The 17,883-nt window shown below is 43.3% G+C and overlaps 1 protein-coding gene across 5 annotated transcripts in view; it reads left to right on the top strand.

The window, feature by feature from the left end:
* The window catches only part of KCNIP1 (potassium voltage-gated channel interacting protein 1), a 304,488-nt gene that overhangs the window by 242,839 nt on the left and 43,766 nt on the right, over positions 1–17,883 (top strand). Inside the window, exon 1 of one of the 5 annotated variants that reach the window (XM_069484221.1) lies at positions 12,258–12,345. The exons of the other annotated variants lie outside the window; for them this stretch is intronic. The gene's annotated coding sequence lies outside the window, so the exon portion shown is untranslated. Of the gene's footprint in view, positions 1–12,257; positions 12,346–17,883 lie in introns of those variants that run through there. 5 annotated transcript variants of the gene reach the window in all.

Here is a 17,883-nt window from a genome sequence, read left to right as displayed (position 1 = left end):
GGTTTCTGTAAGGAACGCTCAGTTAATGATATTTGGTCTTTCGTCCCTCCCTGACTAGCCGGGTGGCAGGGAAAGCCCCAGGGCGAGGGGAGGTAAGGACTCCAGGCCCAGGCTCCTGTCCACCCGTATGCTGACTCAGCCCTGTGCTTGGGGTCTGTTCTGTATCAGAGAAGCCAGGGAGCGAGGGATCCTCCGCTACGTCCCCCTCAACGGCCCCCAAATCCCCATCAAGGCGGAGCTTGGGTCCTGGCCAGAGGCCCCCCCAGCCCTCCCGCTGCGCTCAGGCCTCACCTGCCGCACACCCAGCAGAGCGCGGCAGACCCATCCCGGGCCACCCTGCACCTTCACTGTGGCGTGTCCTGCACGTGGAGCCAGCACAGGGCTCACTGCTCACAGAGAAAGCTCCGTTTGTGAAGAACCAGTGAGAGCAACAGATCGAGACTTGTGATCCATCTTAGAGATGGAGCCAACAGGGCCCCGGGAGGGTCTGCCTGGGGGCTGGAAGGGTGAGGAAGGAGAACACTCTCGGAGGACACCTGGGTGTCTGACATAATGGAACGGACATTTTCTGGAAGATCTGCCTAGGAGCCAGTTTGGTGAGAGAGAGATCAAATCACGTGCTTTTATTTAAAACCATTTACCGAGCATCTGCTATGTGCTACACATTGGCGATGAACAAGGCCCCTGCCCTCATGGGGCTTTCTGTTCAGTGGGAAGCAAAGCAAAAAGACAAATATGCAAACATTAAATCTAGCATCTAGTAGTGCTAAACACTCTGAAGAAAACTAAAGCAGTGGCCAGAGAACATGGGGGCATTAATATTTTAGACACAGTGGTGAAGGGAGCTCTCTCTAAGGAGGTGGCAGTGACCTGAGCACTCATTAGGTCCTCAGTAAAACTTAGGTGACTCACAAATTAACCGAGTGTCTCACTGATTGAAAGCCTCTAACCCATTTTTCTAGAAGTCTTTCCCTACAGTTAATTTTGTTTCAAGTCACAGGCATCCGGCTTCGGAGACCTGAGTGGGAGTTTTAATTAACTTAAGACACAGCAGAGGGAATGGAAGCCCAAAACCCCAGAAGCCGTTTCTGCAAAAGGTCCGGGGCTTGGATAATAAAATGGTGCTTTCATTCTCATTAATGGGGCGATTGATTTAAGGACCAGACCAGTGGATTATCGATCAGTGTTAATCATTAGAAAACGCCAAGTTAATGAATCTAACTGCCATAAGACCCCTGTGGGACATGGGGAAGCCAGTTAGATACAATAACCTTATCCCCTTCCACTCCAGCAGACAGATTTATTTACAGAAATCTACATTTTTCTCAGGACAAAAAAGACAAAGCGCGAGTCAGCGGGAGTTCAGCCGTTTCTCCAGCTGAGCTGGACCTGAGCAGCCCTCCCCAGCCTTTGTAACAGCCTCAGCTGCGCCTGCCGTACTCTGTTTCTGCTTAACTTTTTAAAATAAACTTTTCATTTTGGAATAGTTTTAAATTATAGTTAGAGGAAAACTGCGAAGGTAGGACAGAGAGTTCCCATATACTGCACACCCGGTGTCCGCCATTGTTAACGGTTTACATTAAAACTGTCACAATTAGTGGACTAATGTTGCTATGTTATTACTGACTAAAGTCCATCCCTAATTCAGACATCCGTAGTTTTTACTTAAAGTCCTTTCGCTATTTCAGGATCCCAACTGGGTACCACGTTACATTTAGTAGTCATGTCTCCTTAGCCTCCTGTTGGGTGTGACAATTTCTTAGACTTTCCTTCATTTTGATGACCTTGACAGTTTAGGAGCTACTGTGCAGATGTTTTACAGAATGTCCCTCAATTGGGTTTTATCTGAAGTTTTCTCATGATTACAGTGGGGTTTGGGGAGGAAGACCACAGAGGTCAAGCCCCGCTCACAACACATCATTTGCAGGGTACATGCTATCAACATGACTTTTCACTGTGTGTCCCCACACTCACTGCTGAGCTGGCTCAGCAGAAGGTTACACCACTTTGGAATAACTATCTTAGACTTCAGAGAGTTCCTGGGTATGAAGGTTTGGCTTTAATTAAAGTCTCAGCACAGTGTTAAATGCCATTTTATTTTAGTTCATAATTAACACTAATGAGATGCGTGGATCACAGACGGCACACATTTTGAGAAAAAGAAAAACAACATGTGAGCTTGGTGGTTTCCATTTTCGCTTTTCCCCCCTCCCATGCTCTGTTCAATTAAAAGTTTTGAGAAAATATTACAACTATACTCTTTGTCTTTGTGGTAATGAAGCATATTAATTTGAATGTGATGAATACAATATTCCACTGACTTTTTTATTCCCTTATCTACAAAAGTTTAAAATAATGGGCCAATTAAATCGAGAGAGAATGCAGGGTTTGCCTGGGGCTTCAATTCAGCAACCAAAGAACTGAAAAAGCAAAATTCTGTGACAGCGTCTGGGGCCAGATTCCAAACCTTGGCTAAAGCTGACAGGCACTGATTCACACCGGACAGATGTGGACCAGTGCACAATAGGCCCTGTGTTAGGGATTAAGAGGCCAGGTTCTAGACCCGGTATGTTCCAGGATTTTCTCAGTGACTGTTTGTTGGATGGATGCATAGATGCATAGATGCATGGATGGACAGGTAGATGGGTGGATGGATGGATGGATGGACAGATGGATGGAGGGAGAGATGGATAAATGGATGGATGGATGAAAATGAATCAGATGACCTCCCAAGGTCCCATGCTTCCCAAAGTAGCAAATTAAGTCTAGTCTGGAGCTAACATAATCCTTCCAAGACCTAGAAGTTAGAGGCAGAACTTATAGGTAAGGCCCAGTTCTCTGGCCTCTTTACCCTAGAGTCATAAACTATAAATTATAGAGCTGCCCTGAAGTCTGGTACAGCCCCTGGGAGCTCCACTGTAAAAAAAAAAAAAAAAAAAAAAAAAAAAAAAGAGGCCCCTCAAACCAGTTAAGCCCGAGAAAGGCTGAGCTTCTGATCTGGAAGGGGGACATCCTGGAGCCACTGAACCTGAGACATGGTCCAGGTGTCTTTCTGAGGACCTCTAGAAGGTCTCCCACCTCCATGTGGTCTTTCAGGCATTAACTTCACCTCATCACTGCATCATCTGAGGAATGACACTGTGGGTACAAACCCCACAATCTCTGTGCACTTTGTCCTCCTCCATTCTGTTCTCTACATTGCAGACATTTGAAAACACACATGCATACACACACATGATATTATTCCTTTGTTGAAAACCCATTGTGCCCAGGCTAGACAAATCCTTAGCATGACTCTGCACAGCATGACCCCTGAGTGCCTCCCAGCCATATCTGTTGCCACGCCACCTCCACCCCTGCCCATCCCCTGGGCTCTAGCACTGGCCCTCAGTCTGTTCCTAGACACTTCTTCAACACTCAGGGCCACACGGCTCAGGACCTTTGCACATGCTATCCCACCTGCCATCTAGTTAATGCCTATGCAGCCTTCAGCCCTTAGCTGAAGCATCACTTCCTCAAGGAAGGCATCCCTGATGAACCTCCCTGTACCACTCCAGCTTGGGTTGAGCCCTGGGTATGACTTATCACAGCTTATAATCATATTATTATACTTGTGCTATTAGTTGAGTCATATCTGCCTCCCCCTATAGGCTATTAGCATTATAACCATTGATTTCTAATCATTGTAGCCTAGTGCTCAGAGCAGTGCTGGCTCATAATAGATGCTTAATAAATATTTGTTGAATGAGTGAATGAACAAATGCCTAATTCACGAGCTTTGGCTCTCTCCACTCCACTACCCTGCTTCTATTTTTGGATTTCTCAATTCCCAGAGCACTTACTTTGTGCTGGGCCTAATACAGGGAGCTCAGACAACTAAAGCTTATCGTTATTCTCAAGCAGTTTACAACATAACAAGAAGGAGACACAAAAATACACATAATGACCCCAAAATGACAATATAGTGTGTCACGTGCTATAATAGATGCAAGTGCAAAGCTTAATGGAAGCAGGGGAAAAAAATTTTTCCTATTCCACCCTGAGGAGGCTTCACAAAGGAGCTATTCTCTAAGCTGCGTCTGAAAGGAAAAGGTGTTGGCCAAGAAAATAAGGGTGGAGGCCGAACTCCAGGCGAAAGACCAGCACATGGGAAGGCTCAGACGGCAGCAGCCGGTACTGGGAAGAAATGCAAGTCACTGCAATGACTGAGTCCCAGATGGAGTGGCGGGGCGGTGAGAGATGAGGCTGGGAGGCAGGCAGGAGCCAGGTCACAGAGGCCCTTCAATGACAGCTAAAGATGGTGGCCTCCGAGACTGTGTGGAAGGGACTGGCATGGTGAGCCCTGCGATTTTGAAGAACTCCCTCTGGAAGCGCTTTGAAAAAGAGGTGCTCACATATTTCAAATGAGGGCCTTCCTTCCCTGGGGAAACTGATGCTTTGTCCCAGGAATGTCAATCAAACTCCTTCCCAGAATCCAAGCTCTCTTTTCCAAAGGGTGCTCAGTGTGGCCGACCTTGCCTATTCGTTGCAGGGAGAATTTAATTTCAGGGTGGGGAATTTTGAAAAAAAAAATATAAGATTAAGCAGTGTAATCAGCTGCTGCTGAGAGTTGGAAATGCAATAAATAATAATAGCATTGAGAGCTGTTTTTAATAACTCAACAGTGTAATTTAGCCTTGGCTTCTTGGAGCATATTTAAAATATGTCATAATGTGTCTAATGGCAAATGCCTCATTGCCAGCCTCCGAAGACAAATGTCTTCCCAGGAGGGAGAGGGGTGGGAAATGGAGAAGTAGGAAGATCTGATTGCAAACAGGGTGTAGGAAGGCAAACATTGTTCATTCTGACACTACTAATTCAAAATCTGTGATCTTTTGCCTAGGCGATAGGTTTTAGTTGGTTTGTCTTTAAGGGTGGAGTAGATTAATAGCAATAATACAGTAAAGGAGATATGTGGAATTTGTAAGACAATAAGCTGTTCTCACACCCTGTGGAATCACCATTTTCATGCAGTCCACATTCTAATTACAGACCATCCCTGTCTATCTACTACGGCAGTTCCCCAGGGAACTAATGTCTTGGCAGCATTTGTTTTACTTAGTTGAGTTACTAAATATTCATGAAACCATTAAAATTTGTTATTTAAAAGTGCTCGATGAATTCTGACTTTTAGTAATTCATATGTGCTCCCCCCCCCCACGTTAGTCCAAACTGGTGGGATGGGCTAGGAGTCCTCCCATCTCAGGGATGCAACTTGACACAGTTAAAATGTGATGAGCTTTCGAGTCAGACAGACCTGGGTTCGAATTCTAGTTCTACCACTTACTAGCTGTGACCTTTTGCAACTTACTTACACTCTGCAGCTATATTCCTGGTTTATTAAATGAGAGTGATGATGATGACGTCAATGACAACTAATATGTAGGGATTGGCTATTGCATTACCTCCATCATAACAATACAATTATATAGTTCTATTATAATCCCCATTTTACAGATGAGAAAACTGAAGCTTAGAGAGCTTAATTAACTTTCCTAAGACACAGGGCTAGTAAATAACTGTTCTTGGACACATTATCAGCTCTATCAGACTTCAGAGCTCTGCTAGTAAGTGTGCCATGCTAGCCTCTGCCGGTAACTTGTACAGTTTGGGGAAGATTTCAGAAAATATGTGTATAGTTTCTGGCACATAATAGAAACTTTGTAAATGTCTCTTGGATTGAAGGACTAAATTTATTTTCCTCTACTTTGCCCTCTCTGGGAAGATAAAATGTCTATTTCTTTGTAAAGTTTTATTAATGTCCTTGTCACTCCATAAATTGTCCAAGTCACTCCACACCCCTCCAAAGCCTCAGATTTTTAATCAGTAAAATGGGAGTGGGTGAGACCCCCATTTGTGGAGTAAATTAGTTAAAAAATAAAACTTTGGAATACAATTTGGCAATGTTTAGTAAAGTGGAATATGCACATATTCTGTGACGCAGCAATTCTATTCCTAGGTGTATATACTCTAAAGCGACATGTCTCCACCTCCGCACTATTGACGTTTTGGTACAGATATTTCATTATTGTGGAGGTGCTTTCTGTGCATTGTGGGATATTTAGCAGCATACCTGGCTAGGAAGAAAGCAATGAAGGAGAGGGAAGGAGGGAAGGAAGGAAGGACGGAAGGGAGGTAGGTAGGTTAATTAGCTTATTTGGATCCACAGTCTTGATTATAAATGTGTGTATTAATTGGAATTTCTGTTGAAATTCCAACAGAGCCTGGATCCCTCCTTAAGAAGCAAAGGAGATAAAAAGTGAAACATGTCAGGGAATATTTCAATGTTATTACTCACTGGCTTTATTTACAAATAGCTTTCCATTGACAACAGTTAAGTTTTGCTCAAACCAACAAATGACTAGTGCTGACAGCCGACGGGAACACTGTGCACTCATTAATGAATGTGCTCATTATTATTCCCTGCCAGGGAGCGTGGATTCCTGTTCTCCTGCCTGTTTTGCGCAGAGAGACCTACATCTCCACCTCCTCAGCCTGGAACCACGGTAGGGGAGGAGGCTGTGATGAGACGGAGAGTGCAAACTTGAGTCCTGCATACTGAACGTGTGAGGGAGTGAATCCTGAAGTTCAACCCAAGGGACAGGGGATCCTGAAAGCAGGGTTCAAGATCCTCCCAAAATTGATTTTCTGAGGTGCTTGGCATAATCTTTCCTGAGGGTTTTTTTTTTTTTTTTTTTTTAAATGCAAGGGGAAAACCAGGAAGCTTGTCTCCATTTGTCTCCCCTTGCCTCTAGGCTCCGTGGAGCTGATGATACAATCAAAGGAGCAGATCTGGCTTTGAGAATTGACTCCTGAGGCACCAGGACCCCTAGGGTGGAGAGCCAGCCCAGCTGGATTCCACGGGAAGCTGCTTAAAGCATGACATCTCTTCCCAATACTGTGATTCTGAAAGAAGGGCTTCTAGCTGGATGCACTGAGAGTTTTGTTTTTTTTTTTACCTTTCAGCATCTGTCTAAAATTGCTCTGTAAGGTGACACCAGTAGGAATGTCATCGGTTGTTGTGCTAATTAAATAAAGAAGAAATCACGTGCAAAAAGTCCAGCACAATGTTTGCTCCATGGAAAACGCTAATAGCCTTTAGTTCCCTCCTCTTTGCCCCTGTTTTAAAGCAGAAATAATGCTGTATCCTAACCCAAAGGTTGATCATGAAGAGTGGCAAGGTATTTTTCCACAAATATTTATTGAGAAACTACTCTGTGCAAAGAGATTTAAAAGGTTAAACAGAACTTTACAAAGTAAAAATCCCAAAAAACTTTTGGGATATTGTGAACCTCCTAATGGGTAAGACTTTTCATCTATCCACAGTGTCCAACATGTACACAGAGCTTAGGTGAACAGTGAATATCTGAGAAAGGAGAGAGGGAGGAAAAGAGGGAGCGAGGGGAAGGAAGGGAGGAAGGAAGGTGTCGCTATTTTATTATTGTACAATTATCATCATCATTATAAAACTAATTTAAACAAACCCAAAAGGGCACCAAGATAAGGGCTAGGATAAAGAACACAGGAATAATTTTCCCATTTTGACCAGTGATGGGAATAGTAACGATTTTCTCTCTGAACAATAATCACCTTGCAGTTAAATAATTTGCTTTCTGGTAGAATCAGGAGCTCTGAGATGGTGCTCTCAGGAATTCTTTCATTTCTTTCATACTTTCTAAAGAAAAAGAAAACTCCAGATGCAATTATTGGCATTATTTTTATACCAACTGCAGCAGAACATTCTGGAAAATGAGGTTCCTACCAAATTAGTTTATCCAAATGTGGTTTAGACAGTACCTTACCAGGAGAACCACTCAGAAAACCCACATGCCAGCAGCAAGCCCCGTGAGTCAAGGGACTGTGGATGTCACACTGCACACGTGTCTTCAGTTAACTACGTGGACTGCTCCGGTCTTGCAGGACACTGCACCACGGGGCCTCTCTGTGTGCTCCAAGTCACACTGCAACAAGCAAGCCGAGAGCAGCACAAGTAGTGAGCTAAAATAGAATTCGATTTTGTAGCTGCTAGGGGCAGACATTCAAGTGAAGTTTAAGCAGCAACGAATCATACTCAGCTGAAAACATTTGCCTAGAAGGAGGATTTGTGGCTGGAGAACTGAAGTTCAAGCACCCAGCAATTTCCAAAGGAAGTTTAATTCCCCTGCCTGAAATAGTACTCCTTCCTCTCCCCAGATCCAAACCCCCAGTCGATACATACTACTTGTGACTTCTCCATGGGACCCGTCTGATTATTATCTCCTTGAGCTTATGGATAACAATAACAGTAATAATGATACTGATATCATTGTTTCTATGAATAATTACTAATTCATTTTAATCTCACCACAACTCTCTGAAGTAGGTACTGTGATTATCCGTGTTTTACAGGTGAGAAAACTTAGGCCCAGAAAGGTTAAGTAACTCACCGATAGTCACAGAGCTAAGTAGGAGGCAGAGTTAAGAGTCAACACAGGCAGTCTGGCCCAGAGGCTGTGCTCTGGACCTCTGTGCCACACTGTGCCACACTGCCTTTCACCGGGTGTCAAGGACTGTGTGAGCACTTTATGGCATTATCTTAGTTCAGTATTGCAACAACCCTGTGATATGGGTGTTAATACTATCCCTCAGTAAAGAAACTGGCTCCAAAAGTTCAAGTGACTTGTCCTGGTCACACATCTAGTAGGTGGCAGAGCTAAAAATCCAACCCAGCAACTCTGTGATTGTTCGGCAAAAACTTGGTGTTTGTGAGTGTGACCACCTTGGTTTCTAAGACTTCCCAGGGACCTTGAAGACCATGGCCAGTATTCATTTGTCAAGGTGAAGGCCTAGATTGGAAACCAGCCTGTTTTGGTGTCTAGGATGGATCAGAACAAAAGTCAGGTTTCTGGTACCTGAGGTCAGCTAAACGCCCCTCCACCCATCCTCACCCAGAGAGAACTTCTCACAAATGATCAAACCTTTGTTTCTTCCGGGCAAATTAACCTGAGGAAATAAATGCCTGCTAGTGTTGCTAAGGAATTAAAGAGGGCCAACGAAGTGAAAATTCTTGGCCAAAAAATAGTAATTTGGGACAAATTAGTGAGAGAAGTGTCAAAATCTGTACAGGCTCACATCTCCAATGTAAACATATTCACCATACAATGGACATAGAAATAGTAAAAAGCAAATTATGAAATAGATTCCACAGTGCTCCAGTTAGGGCAAAAGTGTCTCATCAAGTGAAAGATGGAAGTTGAGTGAAGAATTCAATGTGGATTACATGCACAGGGAAGATTTGTGCAGAAACCACGTGACTCTGGGTGGAACTGTGATGTAAGAAAAAGGCAAATTTTGTAATAAACAGTTCATGTAGCTCTCACAAATGCCAAACCACAGACTCGCCTTTCATTAGCTGGACATACGGGGAGAGCATGGATTTTGGAGGCAGGTAACTTGGGGTTGATACCCAGACACCCACTACCATAAGAATTTCCTTCTGATCTTCTTGGGGATAAGAAGTAACACCTCGACATTTCTGGGAAATAGTAGATAAGTCTTTCTGGTTGCCATGGAAGTGACTCTCCTGAGACACAGATGCTCCTAAAGTTCAAGGTTAGGAGACAACTTGAAAGGGGACTTGTCTTTGAAGTCAAATTCTTAGAAGAACTTAAGTCTTTACATGGTAACAGCAAAGCAGAAAGCGGGAACCACTAGCTTCCTTTCTTGCATCACTCATTCTCAGAAATGCCAGAAAGCAGCAAGGAATTAAATCTAGTTCCTAGCACCTGGCCTTGCATCTAACAGATGCTCAGTATTACCTGTTGATGGAACTAAAGAGGGAATGTTGCGTGTGAGGTAAAATAGGGCAATAGATGAAAATGTGGGACGGGAGCCCAGGAAAGTGCCTGAGACCAGAGCACCTGCCCAGAGCTGACATCTGGCCCAGTGAGCGTGCACTAGCAAAGCGGGGAGAATCGGGAACAGCACCTTCCCAGAGCTGTTGGAAAGGAAGCCGTAGAGAGAGGGGAAGGAGAAGGTAGAAACCAGAAGCAGTACAGGCTAGAGAAGCCAAGAGAATAAAGTATTAACTTCCCAGAGACTTGGAAGTCTCCCTGCTCTAATTTAGTTCCTCCCGGCTGGATATACTAATGCCTAAAATCCCACTAAGCCCAGTGGACTAAGTATTACACTTGCTAGGGCTTCAGAGAGAGGAAACATTATTAGGAAAACCCCTGGGCAGGTGAATTTGTCAGGTTTCCTTCTGGGCAGATGGGATGTGGAATGGCAGTGTGGTGTCCTGGTAAATCAATGGCCCTGGGGAGGGGGAAGAAACACTGATTTATAGCATTTGCTGATTTCCGTGGTATAAATACTCCTACCATGCCCGATTTCAAGCTACCAAAGGTTTACCAACTACATTGCAGATTTCCTAAATATTTAACAATCAGCTTTCACCAGCTGCTACAGGCTGGCTCCAGGACACACTGCCCAGCCACCAATGAGACTGGAGATTGTCACATAGAGCTGAGAAGAGAGATGCTGAGCAGAGAAGACAAGATTTTCCTGAGTCTCACTCAGATATATAGAATATGTCTTCCCTTTTGCAAAGAAGGAAAGGAAGGAGAGACCAGCATTCATATTTAGTTGTTGTTTTAAATCCATTACACACATACGTGGGAGAAAATTTCAACAGTGGGGTCACCCTCTGACCCCAGGCCCTCAGTTCTCCTCTCCAAAGGAGAGGAGATAAATTCTCAATTATCAGTGTACTCTTCTGGAAATATATTGTCTATATTCCAGTGTGTGTGTGAGTGTATGTGTGGTGTCCATTTTCAATATTAAAATGGTAACGTACCAAACAACTTATTTTTTTCAATTAACAGCACATCCGTCAGTATTCTTCTATGAAAAGATACATAGATGTGCCTTATTATTTTTAATGGCTACATAGTATTTCTTTTATGTATATATTATAATTTATTTAACGAGTTTTCTCACTGATGAGCATATAAGCCTTTTCAGTCTTTTACTGTTATAAACAAATGATGCAATGAACATCCTTGTACATATATATTTGTGCACATACACAGCCATCCCTGCAAGTAAAATTTCTCAATGTGAAATTTCTGGATCAAAGAGTATATACATTTTTTATTTCTGAATATATATTCTTACCAATGATTCAAGAGAGTGCCTTTTCCCCACAGTGTTATCAACATAGTGTATTCTCAAAATCTGACACCAGCATTTGTTAAGTGCCCACCCTGTTCTCACCCTTTGCATAGGTTCTCTTATTAGAGATACATTTATTCACAGAAGAGGAACCTGGACTTCATGGAGATCCAGAAACTTGCCCAAAGACAGGTCTCTGTGACCCTATGTCTCCAATCTTCCCTCTTCCCCGTGTCGAACATCATTCCCCACTAGGCTCACTGCTGACATTCCGGTGCAGGCAGAGGGCGAAGTTTCCTACAGAGCCCACAGGTGTAGGACACGCCAGCAGCATCGTCCTTTTATGTCCCTGTTTTTTGCTCATTCATGCTGCCCAATGATTACTTAGCCTGGCTACCCACTTAATAATTCCTGATACTGATATAAAAGCTGCCTAAAGTCAAATACAACTGCGTACTCAGTCTAGTTTATAATACCTTTCCTGGTGATACGGTTTCCAGAAACACGTCACAATGTCAAAGCAGGGACCACCCGTATGCCAGAATCAGCTTGCCTGGTGTTTCACTGGGGAAGTAAAGAAAAATTGTCCCTTTGAAAAAAATAGCTTTCATCTCTCAGTCTATCTGAGATCCAAAGCAGTAAGTCTAGTAGCTCTCTTTCTTTATGCCTTTGAAATGGTCTATATGGACACATATTCCTCTGAGGTGCCGAGAGTATATGCCATGAGACGTTGCCCGTGATGGTTACAATCAGCTAGCAGAAGTTTAGGAATTGGTTAAACCTTTGGAGAAATTGCCTTGGGTAAAAGAGGAAATAAAAGCACAGAGTACTATGAGACATAGAGATTGCCAGCGAGGAGTAGGGAGAGAGGTGGGGGGAGCGGGAGGAGTGGAAGGGAGGGAGGGAGAGAGAAGAGAGAGTAGGAGGTAGGGAGATTGGTAGGAAATAAACCGTGCACTTGGGAGAACAGCGGGAAGGGAGGCTTGGAAGCCTGGTTTCCGGCTTTAAATGCCCGCCTGGCGTCTTGCTGGAGGGGTTCCGTGAGGATGTGGGCGGAGGGCGAGTCGGAAGGGCTGCAAACCCTGGGCATAGTGGTGGTCGTGTGCTCCTCTCTGAAACTTTTGCACTACCTCGGGCTGATTGACTTGTCGGACGGTAAGCGGACCCTCGAGCCTCGCTGTTTTATGCCAGTGTGTTTTCCGGCTTTGTTTGTTGTGACAGTAGTTTAGAAAATGCACGGAAAGCAGCGCGGAGACCCAGATTTGAAAAAGCCCGGCTGCAACAGCTTTGTGTGGCTCCCGCCCCCCTCCGTGCTCTGTCCCTCGCGCTGAAGTGCGGCGCGCCTGGAGAGGGGAGGCAGGGTCTCCTCTGGTCCTGTGTGCGTGTGGGTCTTCATGGATTATTAGCCACGTGCGACCAGCACAATGCATCAGAATTCTCTCTGAAAGTGTTGGATAACTGTTTGTATTGCTGGTTGAAGCGAATGACTTTTAAAAGTCATTATGTTGATTAACTTTGTTTAAGAAGCACTTGAGAAAATTACATGGAGATAAAAACCTTTGTAAAATGCTGATCTCAGTGCTATCACTTAGAAAACATTTAACAAATGTCGATTCCGTTCCCCAACTCTTAACCCTCAACCCTCATAAGAACCCTTGTTCTAAAAATCACCTCCTCACCAGTGACTTTAGCTCCGTTCCTTAATGACAATGTAGTTAAAAACCCAGGTTTACCACACTGCTTGTGATTAGAAAGTTAGTGGTTTGGCTTCCAAAGGTAAAGGAGCTCAGGAGGTGCAGAGGGTTTTTTTCCCTCCTCATGAGATGTTGTTTCAAATAGAACACAGTTTGTCTATATGATTTTTGTCACATACAATTAATTAGTCTCCTGGAAAGATTCCGAATTTAGTGAGCGATGCATTAAACAAGACCAACCTCCAATAATGTATATTTGATGTATATCAGTGTTTAGTCAAGGTATATTCTTTCATAACTGCATGGCGTAGATAGAATTTCTCTTCCAGGAGACATCGTATGACTAAACCATACATAATAATGGCACGCATTTGTACACAAAGGACAAGCTAAAATACCAACCGAAGCTGAGGTAGACCAGGAACTGAAGTTCAAGGTGCTGTGGTTGAATGAGCCCTGGACTAAGAGTCAAGAAATCTGATGTCTGTCCATGATCTGTCTTGGTTTAATCTTAGTCAAGTCATTTTTTAAAAATCTGGGTCTCAGTTTCCTAGTGATGGTTTTCGATCTCTGCTCCATGGAATTCTAGAATGACCCAAAGGTTTCTTTGAATTCAGTTTTGTGGAAGGGGATGGTTAGCCAAACTCTGAGCCCCCTCAGCTCCACTTCAACCAGACCAGATCAACTTTATCTGTTCTATATATTAGCCCTGCATATAAGGGCTTTTTTAGCTTTAGCTAAAATTTAGTGAATCTATTAATCTATGATTCTATGACCTGGCTTCCCCGAGATTTTGAAAGCAGAAGCTTGTTCAGAAAACTTTTTCTTTCTTAAAAACCACCTGAAATCTAACAGTCTGGAAGAATAGTTCTGCGTGCACATAGGGACTCTTCCTGGCCCTTGGGCCCTTTGATGTGCTCTTCCAAAGATCCAAACTCAGCTTGCCAGTGCATAACAACTAAGTAAAACCCCTGTTCTTCTCTGGATTCCAAGAAAACACGTTCCATCCCTGTTCAGAGCTTTAGAGCAGCTACCTCTAAGATTACAAATTAATTCAAGAACTGCCTACTTCCTTATAAGGCTAAAAGGAGTAGTGGAAATAGTCTCTGTCCTTCCTTTCCATGTCATAAGTATCCATCTCCCTTTCACAACTTTAGCTTTTGGTTTTATTATCACAGAAGATATCAATCATTCACCTAATGTTATAGTAATGAGGAGATTTAAGGTGAAGAGTAGAGAACATATGTTCAAAACTATTTCCGAGAATCCTAGGTGAAGGAAAAGAAGGGTATTAACATTTATTCATCACACAATGTGCCAGGTATAGTGCTGAGTGCTTTTATTTACATGAGCTAACGTAACCCTCAAAATAACGCTCTACGGAAAAAAATGTTAAATAATGCTGGAAGGTAGATGTCATTATTCCTTTTATATAAGGAAGAATACAGATTTAGAAAAGTTAAATAAAATTTCCAAAAATGAAGCAATAGCAAGGTGGAGGTGTTTGTCTCTAAAATTTCACCCTCTGTTCTGCACTCCAAGTACCTCAGCAAGTAAGCTAGTTCCAGATGGAGTCTGTAGTCTGTCATTGAGTCTACACCACACATAGGCTCTCCTGCTAGAGCCTTCACCATATGGCCCAAAACACCATTTTAATGTGTACGTGGTATGGGAGACTCTGTTCACCCATTTGAGGACTGAGGAGAGAATACCACCTCCTACTAACTGCACCGGGACCAGCGCGATGCAGTCATTGTGAGGAGAGCAGTGGAACAGCTCTGAAGAACCCATCTGTAGTCTTTCTTAGGACTTTGGTCTTATTTTTATTTTATTTTTCAGGGACAATTTTAGAACAGTACAGAGATGTGGGGCCCAGAGTCAAAAGACCTGGGTTTCAATCCATTTATCAGTTGTGGGATGTTAGGCAAGTCCCTTCTCCCTAGCTTTCACTTTCCCATTTATAAAACAGATAAATGAGAATGACAGTTGGGTTCCTTTCCTAGGACTGCCATAACAAATTGAATGGCTTGAAATAACAGACATTTATTTTCTCTCATAGTTCTGGAGTCCAGAAGTTTGAAATCAAGGTGTTGACAAACGCCCCTAGGGTCTGAAGCCTCCAGAGAAGGATTTTTCCTTGCCTTGTCCGGCTTTGGTAACTCCAGGTGTCCTTTGTCTCATGGCAGCATTGCTCCAGTGTCATCTTCCCATGGCATTTTCCTCTTCTTAGGAGGACACCAGTCATACTGTACCAGGGCCCACCTCAGTGATCTCATCTTGCCTTGATTATAGCTGCAAAGACCCTAATTCCAAATACGGTAGTTGGAGTTAGGACTTCGACCTATCTTTGAGGGAGACACAATTCAATTTATAACAATAGCAGTAATGTTCTTATAGGCATTGTAAGGATTAAATGAAATGGCACATGGGAAGTGCCACGCTTCTCACCTATCACATAGCAGGTGCTTCATAAAGCACCTTTGGCCTTAGATCATGCCAATCAAAAGAATGCCCTAGTTATCAGGGAAAACAAACAAAACCCATGCGTTAAGCCTTTGGTTAAAAATCCATCAGTCCTCTTGGACAGAATAATTCTTCCCTTTGAATTTGCAAGTTTCCAGTGAAGCTTCCAGGGTAGGAACCCTGGGCTGACTTTTTGTCTGTATGCTATGTCATCATGCATACCCAGCCTTCATACATCAGCACTCAAAGCTCATCATCATGCCCACCAAAGTGAGGATAGCAGGGGCTGCAGAGAAGAAAATATCAAGGCAGGGGCATGGAGGTGACAGATAGGTAACACCCCCCAGGAAGGTTCTGAGACCACTACCAGTTAATTTTCTGCCTCTCTTCTCACCTGCTGCTTGCTGGGCCAGGCCAGCATTATGCAACCTCACCCTCATCAGGTGACAACACTCTTTTCCCCAAAACATCATGTCTACTGGCCCTGCCATGGTAACTGCAGAAGTGATTCACTATTCCAGGTCATCATCTACTGAGGCAGTGAGGTATATATATCAGTGTTTCTCAAAGTGGGTTCTCCTGCTGCCATATGTTATATCTGTCTAAATATAGAGTAATTGTGTTACCTGACCATAACTTGTTCATGAAATCAGGAATGTCACAGGATAAGCAAGAATCACAGCCAAAAATAGTAACAATAATAAATTTGGGGGTGAAATCATGAGAATCCAGGAGTGCCCACTGGGGTTTTTAGAGTCAATTTTCTATGCATTCTAAATTACAAGAGACTTACAGTATTACTCTGAAGGCTTACTGGCTCCATTTGATGGCAAAAGGTTTAAAATATGGTTCATATGAAGCCATCCACTCACACATAATCAGCTTTAACCATTTCTTATAGACTTAGCATCTGTCTAGTACTATACAGCTTAAGAAATACTTGCCTATCTGGTGTTTGACTTGGACAGCAGAACAATCCTATGACATATAAAGGTCTCATGTTATTATTGAACCAATTTTATAGTTTTTAAAAAGCTGAGACTCTGGATATTTGACTTCAAGGCCACATGGCTAGGAAGTGTCAATTTCAGCACTCAGTTCAAGTCTTCTGAATCCCACTCTAGGGTAATTACTGCTATCTAGATGCAGCCAAACTTAAACTGGGCCTGGACCATTGCAAATATCACTATTTCCACTCAGTGAATATGCTCTTGGTAAAGTACATACACAGAACCTAATATAGTTAGGTTGTGGAATGAATAATGGCCACCCAAAGATATGTCAGGTCCTAGTCCCTGGAACCTGTAAATGTTACCTTACAAGGAAAAAGGTTCTTAGCAGATGTAGTTCAGTTAAGGATCTCAAGATGAAAGCATTATCCTCAATTATCTGGATGGGTCCTATATACAATCATAAATGTCATAAGAGAGAGACAAAGATTATACACAGACAGAAGAGGAGAAGGCAACGTAAAGATGGAGGCAGAGATTGGAGTGATGTGGACAAAAGCCAAGGATTGCTGGCAGTCACCAGAAGTTGGAAGAGGCAAGGAGTCTCATCTAGAGCCTCTAAAAGGAGCATGACCTTGCCAATACCTTGATGTCAGCTCAGTGAGACCAATGTGGAACTTCTGATCTCCAGAACTGTGAGAGAATAAATTTCTGTTAGTTTAAACCATCCAGTTTGCGCTAATTTGTTATGACAGCCTTAGGAAAATTATACACAGATTTTTTGAAATGTTTCTTCATTTGCCACAATATAATATAAAATAAAATACATGCACTTAAAAGTTCAGATACTGATAGACCTATTGATCTGGAATGCTGGTAAATATAAAGGCTTAGGTCACCTTCTCTCAGCAATTCCAAGGAGGACAAGAAATAGAGCCCTGACCTCCTGCCTGCGCCAGCATGCAGAGTCCCTCCTCCATCTCTGGTCCCTGATGGTCACAGAAGGACCTGGCACCTCAGAATAGATTTGCTGCTCTACAACCTGGGCCCCAAACCTCTCCCCCTTTTCTCTTTTTCCTATTTCTACCTCCAGATTTTGGTTCATTAATTTTAGTTCTTCTGTAGATACAGGTATACTTTAAAGGACACATTAAATCCTTAATTACTTAAATGTTGGCTTTAAGCAGTGTCTGTTGCTCGCCTGCTCTGAAATATTAGAAGGCAAGGACACTTTCGCTTCCTTCTACTTCTCCTATCCTTCTATCTATCTGCCTGATCTGTTCATTGTGTTATCATTTCACACTGCCAAGGCCCTTGGTATTCCCAGAACATGCCTCTTTCTAGGTAAACGGGAAGGGTTTCCTGAGGCATCTCATTCCACATGAGAACAACCCTGTCTCCGACGTTGGGTGGGCTCCCAGTTTTGTCTCTGACACTTCTCTGCTTGTATGACCAGCAAGAAGACAGCATGTACTTCCCATCCTCCAACAGGGAGAACTCCTTCTGTGTTCAGAAGCCCTCTCAGTCTTTCTGATCTCAAGGGACACCCAGAGGCGCCCAGACCCAGACCAGCCACAGCCTGAACA

This window comes from Eulemur rufifrons, chromosome 10 (assembly GCF_041146395.1).
Source record: "Eulemur rufifrons isolate Redbay chromosome 10, OSU_ERuf_1, whole genome shotgun sequence".
Classification (NCBI taxonomy): domain Eukaryota; kingdom Metazoa; phylum Chordata; class Mammalia; order Primates; family Lemuridae; genus Eulemur; species Eulemur rufifrons.
This window is presented reverse-complemented; position numbering and strand designations above follow the sequence as displayed.